Genomic DNA, 9,408 nt, shown 5'->3' on the forward strand with positions numbered 1-9,408 from the left:
CTATCTTATCCGATAAATCATTGTGTGTAACCCGCAAATAGGTTTATCTGAAAGTGATTCACGATTCAGAGATTAATCCAGGCAATTGTTCAATAAACCAAGATTGAAATCAATATTACAGGTTTGCATTAATGATCGAATTCATCCTCCAGGTACGCAATATATACAACACATCTGGCCACTTCCCGCATCACCCATGTTGCTTCAATCTCTCAAGACCTGCGGCACCATCGTCTTGGTCACCCGGGCGACTCTATCTACGTTCTTTAAAATCTTGTTTGTCTTTAATTCCCATATCAAAAGCTCGTCTATTTGTTCTTCTTGTGTGTTTGGCAAGCATATTAATTACCATTTTCTTATTAAAAGTCAGTTACATATTTACCCTTTATCCGTTTGATTTGTGGACGTCTCCTTTTATAAGTTCAAGTGGTCATCAATACCATGTTAACGTTTAGATGACAAAGCCAATTTTTCTTTGGACCTATTCTTTGGCCACAAAATCACAAGTTTATTTTACACTCAATTCTATAATCTTGTTAAAAAGCAATTCAATCAACCTATCAAAACTATTCAATGTGATATCGGGACAATATATAATAATCAATCATTTCACACCTGGATTGCAATTCCATTTTTCATGTCCTCCGAACATAAAAATCGGTCTATTCGTACCATTCTGGCTCACTCGTCATGCCCAACACGCTACCTACTTAATATTACTTCCTAGCAAACTAACCCATGATCTTTCTCCCACTCAACTTTTTTATAACGACCGAACATCCGAATGTGCTCATCTATTGTTTCTAGGCTGTCTATGCTATCCCTTATTCCCTTCCACTACTATTCACAATCTTCAAAACCGATCAACCCTGCGTGTTTCCCTTGGTTACCCATTCATAAACCGCCGAAATAAATGCTATAATATCTTGTTTTTCAATAGACTATCTTCCCCTTCTCTAGCATTCACAAACCCGAACCATATTTCTATAAATTCATCACCTGCGAGACTGACCCTCACCCCTCCCTCAACCGGCCCAACATCCTCCAACAGACCACAACCTCTCAACCTACATCCCCTTCCGTTTCAGTCCAGCCCTATCTTTCAATTATCAGAGTTCAACAATGGACACTCGATGTTCACTGATGTCAACAACTTACTGACTGAAACAAACTTGATTATTGAATTAACTGATGTTAATTACAAATGAATATCGTCGCGTTGGTGTTTATTGCACGGATTCTTTTTAAGGCATACATGTTTTCAGATTTAGTCTATAGTATAAGAAATTACATTTTTTTTCTCACTATTAACCTGAGGCTAACACATGGTTTGTTTCTGAAGTTTACGTTACGTAATCTGTTAAATTTGTGTGAAATTACTACATATTTTTATCGTTATAGCTAATTAAATGCCAAAAGCATATAGAATTCCTTATTAATAGGGTAAAGACTAAAGAAGAAAGTCATTTGATTGGAAAACATGAATATGGCAAGTCATATAGCTTATTAATTTTGGATTAAGAGGGTAAAGAGAAAAGTAATACTCAAAATAACACCTTTGAACCAGTTAATTCCGGCATAGAGAGTTAGCAGATAAATGATGAATTACTCATTGTTGCCATTTGGACCCTGTTGGTACAGATTCACCAAACAATTCAAATTCAAAATGGATGATCAAAGAAAACCATTGAAAATACTATTTAATCTAAAAACTTATATTAAATCCAGTTCAATAAACATTCATCCCATTTGAAGCAAAACCTAAATGGGTTAGATGCCCATATGTTGATAACTAAAAATCAAAGTAAAACAAACAATAATTCAAAGAACCAAAATTGAACCTAATACATTAAAGCTCAATCGTCAATAGATGATATGAAGCGAAATCTAATCGGGTCGTATAGAATTAAAGTAGTGAACATAATATTTGAGAGGACACCAAGAGATAATATAGAGATTAGAATACTAATTTAATCGATTCATACATGACTGAAGCGAAGTACAAACGTGATTAACAAATAGAAACGACTCAAACTACCAACTACTCCATAACCCATGTTCTTCTAAACTAACATGCACGTACATATCAAAGTGACACCAACTTGAATACATAAATGAAACAAGGCTAGTAAATATAATTTAATTCCATAAAACCTTAACAAAATCAAATATAATCTTAAGAATCATAACAGTTGCATTGAAATAGAACTAGGAATTTAAAACAAACTTCTTACAAGCAAAACATGAACAATGCCCTTGTTTTAATCCTCTCGTGCAAATTATAACTATAGAGTTCAAAGGTCAATCTTTTTCAGCATCTTCTCAATGTCATCCTTGGACACATTTCCACTCCCAGCAATTACTATACTTCTTTTACTACCCGTGGATATCAACTCACCCGAGACATCGAGAATACCATTGGCATCTATGCTGAAGCAAACTTTTATTTCTTCTTTACCTGCAGGTGCTGGTGGAATGCCATAATGAGTGAATTCGTCTAGGAAAATATTGTCTTCCACTTCATGACACTCACCTTGATAAACTGATATCGCAACTATTTCTTGGTTGTCATCCACTGTAACACGAGATACCTCTTTGATGGTGGGTATTGGCGTGTTCCTTGGGATTATGACCACCATTGATCCATCAAAATTTTTAATACCAAGAGACAAAGGGGTGACATCTAAAAGTATCATGTCCTTCACAGCTTTATTGCCATTACCACTTAAGTTTGCAGCCAACACCGCTGCTCCATAAGCAACTGCTTCATCTGCATTAATGCTCTTGCAAAGTGGTTTCCAGTCAAAAAACTCACTAAGCATTTGTTGTACCTTCGGAATTCTAGTAGACCCACCCACAAGAACTATATCATCGACATTATTTTTGTGCATATTCCCATCTCTTAAACATGTTTCAACATGCTCAATGCACTTATTAAAAAAACCAGCATTCAGATGCTCAAACTTTGCGCGGGTGACCTTCATTGAAAAATCAGTTCCATCATACAAGCAATCAATGTCAATTGAGGTTTCTGTTGTTGAAGACAAATCCCTCTTTGCTTTCTCACAAGCGACTTTCAGTCTCCCTATTGCTCTTGCATTTTTGCTGATATCTTTCCTTTGTCTTCTCTTAAACTCTTGTACACAATGATCAACCATTGCCTTGTCAAAGTCCTCTCAACCCAAATGAGTGTCACCACCCACTGCTTTAACACTTATGGTCCGTCTCTGCTGATTGTGAGAAGTGACACGTCGAACGTCCCTCCACCCAAATCAAAGACCAACACATTTTTATGTTGCGGGTGGTTTGGGTCCGAAATCTTGTCTAAACCATAGGCGATTGCAGCTGCCGTTGGCTCATTGATCAAGCGCATGACATTAAAACCAGCCAGTGTACCAGCATCCTTTGTTGCCTGCCGTTGTTTGTCATTGAAATATGCAGGGACTGTGATCACCGCATCTGTAACCGTTGTTCTAAGGTATGCCTCAGCAGCTTCTTTTAACTTCCTTAAAATCATAGAAGATATTTCTTTAGGTGAAAATTCCTTATCAGTACCCATGTGTTTAAGTACAATCATTGGCTCATCAGTAGACCCTTCGGTTACTCTAAAAGGCCATGAATGAATGTCTACCTGCAATGTGGTATCGCTGAGTCTGCGTCCCATTATACGCTTAACATCTGAAATTAAGAAAAACTGAAGGTTCATAAACGAACGACCAAACTGCGGATACTAAATAAAAGGTGTTAATAATTAAATAAGTTGTTATACCGGCCAATCACCTTACCAAAAACTGTGTTAGTGGAGTTCCTTGTGATATGGTTTTTGGCACCCTCACCTACTAAAAGGCCCCTGTCGTTGCAAGCTACACATGATGGGGTAATGTTGTTACCATGTTTATTAGGAATTATCTCAACACGGTTGTGTTGATCAAGCCAGGCTGCAACACATGAGTATGTTGTTCCAAGATCAGTGCCCACTGGAGTTGTTTTAACACTCCTCGACATCGTAGGTAGCTGTGCATAGATACACCCTTATGTTTAATAAGTTATTGAAACCTTAATGTACAGATTTAAGTTGCATGCATACAATAATTAAGGATATGTGTTATGAGTTCACATGTTACCTTATGTGATTCTCGGAGATTAATTCAGAAGTGATTTGAGTGGTGTATTGTAGGAGTAGAGTTGAGGGTCAGGCGCCTTAATTATATAGGCCAGAATTACTTAAATATTTAATTATTTAGCAAAATTACTGGTTAGTTCATTTGTCCTTTTAATTATTTAGCTATCATTTATTACGCGTACGTAAGTTCGCATTAAAAGGTTACTTAAATATTTATTTTGTCTTAAATCGCAAGTTGCAAATTTTTTGATTTATTATTTTCATACTTCGTAATATTTGTGGCCGTGGGAAATACAATACAGTTTCTTGTCTATTTCGTTCCAAATGTCTTTGGTCTTTGAACTCTGTCTCATGTAATGACTTTTCATCCGGAGATTATTCATCAAGAATATCTTCCAGTCAATGAAATGTAATAAAAAAAGGTGTATTTAAAATTATGAACATTTTATTACGAGAGAATTTCTGTTTGTATCCCTATGGTTTGTTGGCGGAGTATGTTGAGTCCTTTATATGTAAAATAAAACAATTGAGCCCTTGTGCTTTTCACCTTTATAAATTCGGCCACCAATTAGTTTGACAGTCGTAGACGGTGCTCACTGGAAAAAACGAGGGTGTGGCGTGTTGGAAATATGGACCGGTCCGCTTAACTCAACGCGGCCGACCGGGTTATGAACCGTGAGAGTTACACCGTGGGTAACGAACTATAAAACCTGCTTAAGTTAGTTAACCGGGATTGACTAAATAACGAGATAGATGGATGGAACAAGCTTTGGGGTTAGAGATGGACTTGGTGGCCTGTTGGGCTTAACTAGTTGGTTTAAACCTAATTAGCTTTATATAAGGCAATAAATAGAAATACAAGATATATATAGACATGGTAGTAAGAAACGTTGCCCGATCATATTCAATCTTTTTTAGCAAAAAGGTATTTTCATATGGTAAAGTGTTTTAGAAAATATTATTTCACCCACACACACATTTAAGCGTTTTAGATATACATGTATTACCAGTTTTAGAATATATTCTTTCACTCACACACACGTTTAGTGTGCACAATATCACCGTTATGAGCGGTACGTTTCAACCAATTAAACTATAAGCCCCTTCAACCAATTAAACTATAAGCCCCTACGGATCTTTACATGCAATTCGTTATTGTTTAATGGTATTAAAAGGTTTATAAGCAATTATAATTAATATTAATATCAAATGAACTTTAATTTATTAAAACCCGACATCATTATTGGGCACGCACGCAAGCGTAGACCGACTCTAAGGCCACTGTAGGCTCTTAAAACGCATGTTAATATTTGTGATAGTCTTATCTTGCATATATACAATGGTATCTCTCTCTCTCACACACACACACATATATATATATATATATAAGAGAAAACTTGAAAACATTTAAAAATTATTTTTAACTTTTTTTAAAAAAGTATTTTATAGTTTTTTTTCTTTCATTTTCTTACATGTTGGTATTGTTTAAAAAGGTAAAATAAAAAAACCGCGTCGGTGTAGTGCATGTGTGCAATAGTGTGTATTGCATATATGAAAGAATGTTGTATTGCATAAAAATACAACACCATTGCATATATTTGATACACTATTGTAAATATGCAATTTAAGACTATTGCACATATCGATACACTATTGCATATATGTAATACAACACTACTACACATTTGTACTACATTGACTTTTATTTATTTATATTTTGCATATGATATAGCACTATTGCACATATACAACACACATTATTGAATATATGCAATTAAACACTATTGAAAATATACAATACACATTATTGCACATTTGCAATACTATTGCACACACACACACACACACACACACACACACACATATATGTTATACAACACTATTGCACATATATAATACATATGTGCAATAATGTGTATTGCATATTTGCATTAGTGTTGTATTGCATGTATATATGTGCAATAGTGTTATATGGGGAAAAAATCAATGTAGTACATATATGCAATAGTGTTATGTTACATATATGTAATAACGTGAATGGCATAGTGTTGTATTTGTATATACACATATGCAATAGTGTGTGTTGAATATGTACAATAGTGTTGTATTATACGCAATACAATATTATTGCATATATGCACTACATCAACAAGCTTTTTTTAGAACAATATCGACATATAAGAAACTTTTTTTTATCTTTTAAAAATTAAAAATATTTATGTATATAAACTACGTGGCGATTACAATCAAATTCAAAATTAGGTATATTAAATTAGAATGCCTTTTTTTTCTGAAAAACTCATAACTAACCTTTGCCTCTCTTCCCAAACTAATAAAATGTTCATGTGTTGCTAAAATTAACAGATTTGCATACATTTAATTCACCCCATTTGTTACGGTTCATTGCGTGGAACATATACGATATAGTCTACGGATGAAAAGTCAATATCCCATATCACATGAGACAAAGACCAAAAACCAAAGACTTTTGGACCGAGATAGATAAGGGATTATTCACGGTCAGAAATATTAGAAAATTATGAAAATATCAAATTTAAAATTAAATTGTAAATTGCCGATTTAATTTATTGAAATAAATATTTAAGTAACTCTGGCCTGTATAAGGCACCTGACCCTCAACTCAACTCGTACAATACACTATTCAAAGCACTTTTGAATTATTCTCCGAGGATCACATAAGGTAACATGTGAACTCATAACTCATATCCTAACTTATTAAGCAAAAGGGTGTATCTATGTTTTCTGCTAATCGTCTTTTTTCTTTCTTTCTTTTCTTGTTTTTGATTTCATTACTACGTACAATCTATCAGGTATTTACCCCTTAGTCTTTGATTACAGCTACCTACGATGTCGAGAAGTGGTAAAACAACTCCGGTGGGAATTGATCTTGGGACAACATACTCGTGTGTTGCAGCCTGGCTTGATCAACGCAAACGTGTTGAGATCATTACTAACGAACAGGGAAACAAGATCACCCCATCATGTGTGGCTTATGATGACACGGACCTTTTAGTAGGTGAGGGTGCCAAAGCCCAAATCACCAGGAACCCCACTAACACAGTTTTTGGTAAGTTGATTGGCCAGTTTAACAACAATTTTTTATTTAATTATTAACACCGTTTATTTAGTATCCGCAGTTTGGTCGTTCGTTTATGAACCTTCAGTTTTTCTTAATTTCAGATGTTAAGCGTATAATGGGACGCAGACTCAGCGATACCACATTGCAGGAAGACATTCATTCATGGCCTTTTAAAGTAATCGAAGGGTCTAGTGATAAGCCAATGATTGTACTTGAACACATGGGTACTGATAAGGAATTTTCAGCTGAAGAAATATCTTCCATGATTCTAAAGAAGTTGAAAGAAGCTGCTGAGGCATACCTTGGAACAACGGTTACAGATGCGGTGATTACGGTCCCTGCATATTTCAGTGACAAACAACGGCAGGCCACAAAGGATGCTGGTACACTGGCTGGTTTTAATGTCATGCGCTTGATCAATGAGCCCACAGCAGCTGCAATCGCCTATGGTTTAGACACAATTTCGGACCCAAATCACCCGCAACAAAAAAATGTGTTGGTCTTTGATTTGGGTGGAGGGACGTTCGATGTGTCGCTTCTCACCATCAGTAGAGACGGAGTCATAAGTGTTAAAGCGGTGGGTGGCGACACTCATTTGGGTGGAGAGGATTTTGACAAGGCCATGGTTGATCATTGTGTACAAGAGTTTAAGAGAAAACACAAGAAAGACGTTAGTGAAAATGGCAAAGCAATGGGTAAGCTGAAAATTGCTTGTGAGAAAGCAAAGAGGGATTTGTCCTCAACAAAAGTAACCTCAGTTGATATTGATTGCTTGTATGATGTGATTGATTTTTCAATGAAGGTCACTCGGGCTAAATTTGAAGATCTGAATGCAGCTTATTTTAATAAGTGCATTGAGCATGTTGAAAATTGCATAAGAGATGGAAAAATGCACAAAAATAATGTCGATGACATACTCCTTGTTGGTGGGTCGACTAGGATTCCGAAGGTACAACAAATGCTGAGTGACTTTTTTGACCAGAAAACACTGTGCAAGAACATTAATGCGTATGAAGTTGTTGCTAATGGTGCAGCAGTGTTGGCTGCAAACCTAAGTGGTAATGGTAATAAAGCTGTTAAAGATTTGATACTTATGGATGTCACCCCTTTGTCCCTTGGTATTGAAACAAAAGGTCGATATATGAGTGTGTTAATCCCAAGGAACACACCAATACCCACCATGAAAGAGGGTATTTATCAGACACTTGAGGACAACCAAGTGACATTACTAGTGTGTGTGTGTATCAAGGTGAGTGCGGCGAAACAAAAGACAACATATTTCTTGATGAATTCACTCTTCATGGTGTTCCACCGGCCCGTGCAGGTAAAGAAAAAATGAAGGTTTGCTTCAGCTTAGATGCCAATGGTATTCTCAATGTGTCAGCTGAGTTAGTATCTACGGGTGAGAAAAGATGTATAGTAATTGCGGGGAGTGGAAATGTGTCCAGGGATGACATTGAGAAGATGCTGAAAAAGATAAACCTTTGAACTCTATTAGCATGAGTATAATTAAAACAAGAGCATTGTTAATGTTTTGCTTTCAAGAAGTTTGTTATCATTTCCAAATTGCATTACTATATAACTTCTTAAAAATATGTTAGAACTTGTTAAGGTTTTATGGAAATCAATGTTATTTACCTTGTGTTCAAGTTGGTTTCATTTAGCTATTTTTAATTACAACTAAATCCACCTCCTCCCCCTTTTCCCTTTTATCTCTTTTTAATTAAATCCACCTCCTCCCCTTTTTCCCTGTTATTTCCTTTTAAGCATGAGTCAATAGGCGATCTTCCCCCGCCACTGCAGCCAATAAATTCGTCCGACTGTATGGCCACGCGATATGGTCCAGATTCGGGACAGAATATTGGAGAAGAAACCAGGAGATTATTGAGAGATTAGGAATACTAATTTGATCAAATTCATGTATGACTCAAGCAATGTACAAAAGTAATAATAAATATAAACAAAGACTCAAAACTACTAACGACTCCATAACCCATGTTCTCCTAAACTAATATCATGCATGTAACAATTTACAATCCCTGCCCTGTCAAAACAGCCTTGTCCTCAAAGATAGGATCTAGACAGGTCTCCACGCCACAGTAGGTGTCACTCCGTTATCCTATTGGTGGTCAGAGAAATACTAGCGACACGGGAGATGGTGCCAATATTAGGTGTGATAAATAAA

The 9,408-nt window shown here is 35.9% G+C and overlaps 2 pseudogenes across 2 annotated transcripts; one reads left to right on the forward strand and one right to left on the reverse strand.

Moving 5' to 3' along the window:
- Window positions 1-1,954: 1,954 nt before the first annotated feature.
- LOC143580135 (heat shock 70 kDa protein 3-like) lies at window positions 1,955-4,175 on the reverse strand (annotated as a pseudogene). The gene is made up of 3 exons (XR_013143593.1): window positions 4,125-4,175; window positions 3,786-4,014; window positions 1,955-3,678 (listed from the first exon to the last, which is right to left on the reverse strand). The product of XR_013143593.1 is annotated as a heat shock 70 kDa protein 3-like (transcript).
- Window positions 4,176-6,774: 2,599 nt separating this feature from the next.
- LOC143580128 (heat shock cognate 70 kDa protein-like) lies at window positions 6,775-8,731 on the forward strand (annotated as a pseudogene). Its single transcript, XR_013143590.1, has 3 exons — window positions 6,775-6,824; window positions 6,983-7,211; window positions 7,325-8,731. The product of XR_013143590.1 is annotated as a heat shock cognate 70 kDa protein-like (transcript).
- The last annotated feature ends 677 nt before the right edge of the window (window positions 8,732-9,408 follow it).

Source organism: Bidens hawaiensis, unplaced genomic scaffold, assembly GCF_021521415.1.
Source record: "Bidens hawaiensis isolate Kalapana, Puna unplaced genomic scaffold, B.hawaiensis_p1.1 tig00030250_1, whole genome shotgun sequence".
Taxonomy (NCBI): Eukaryota; Viridiplantae; Streptophyta; class Magnoliopsida; order Asterales; family Asteraceae; genus Bidens; species Bidens hawaiensis.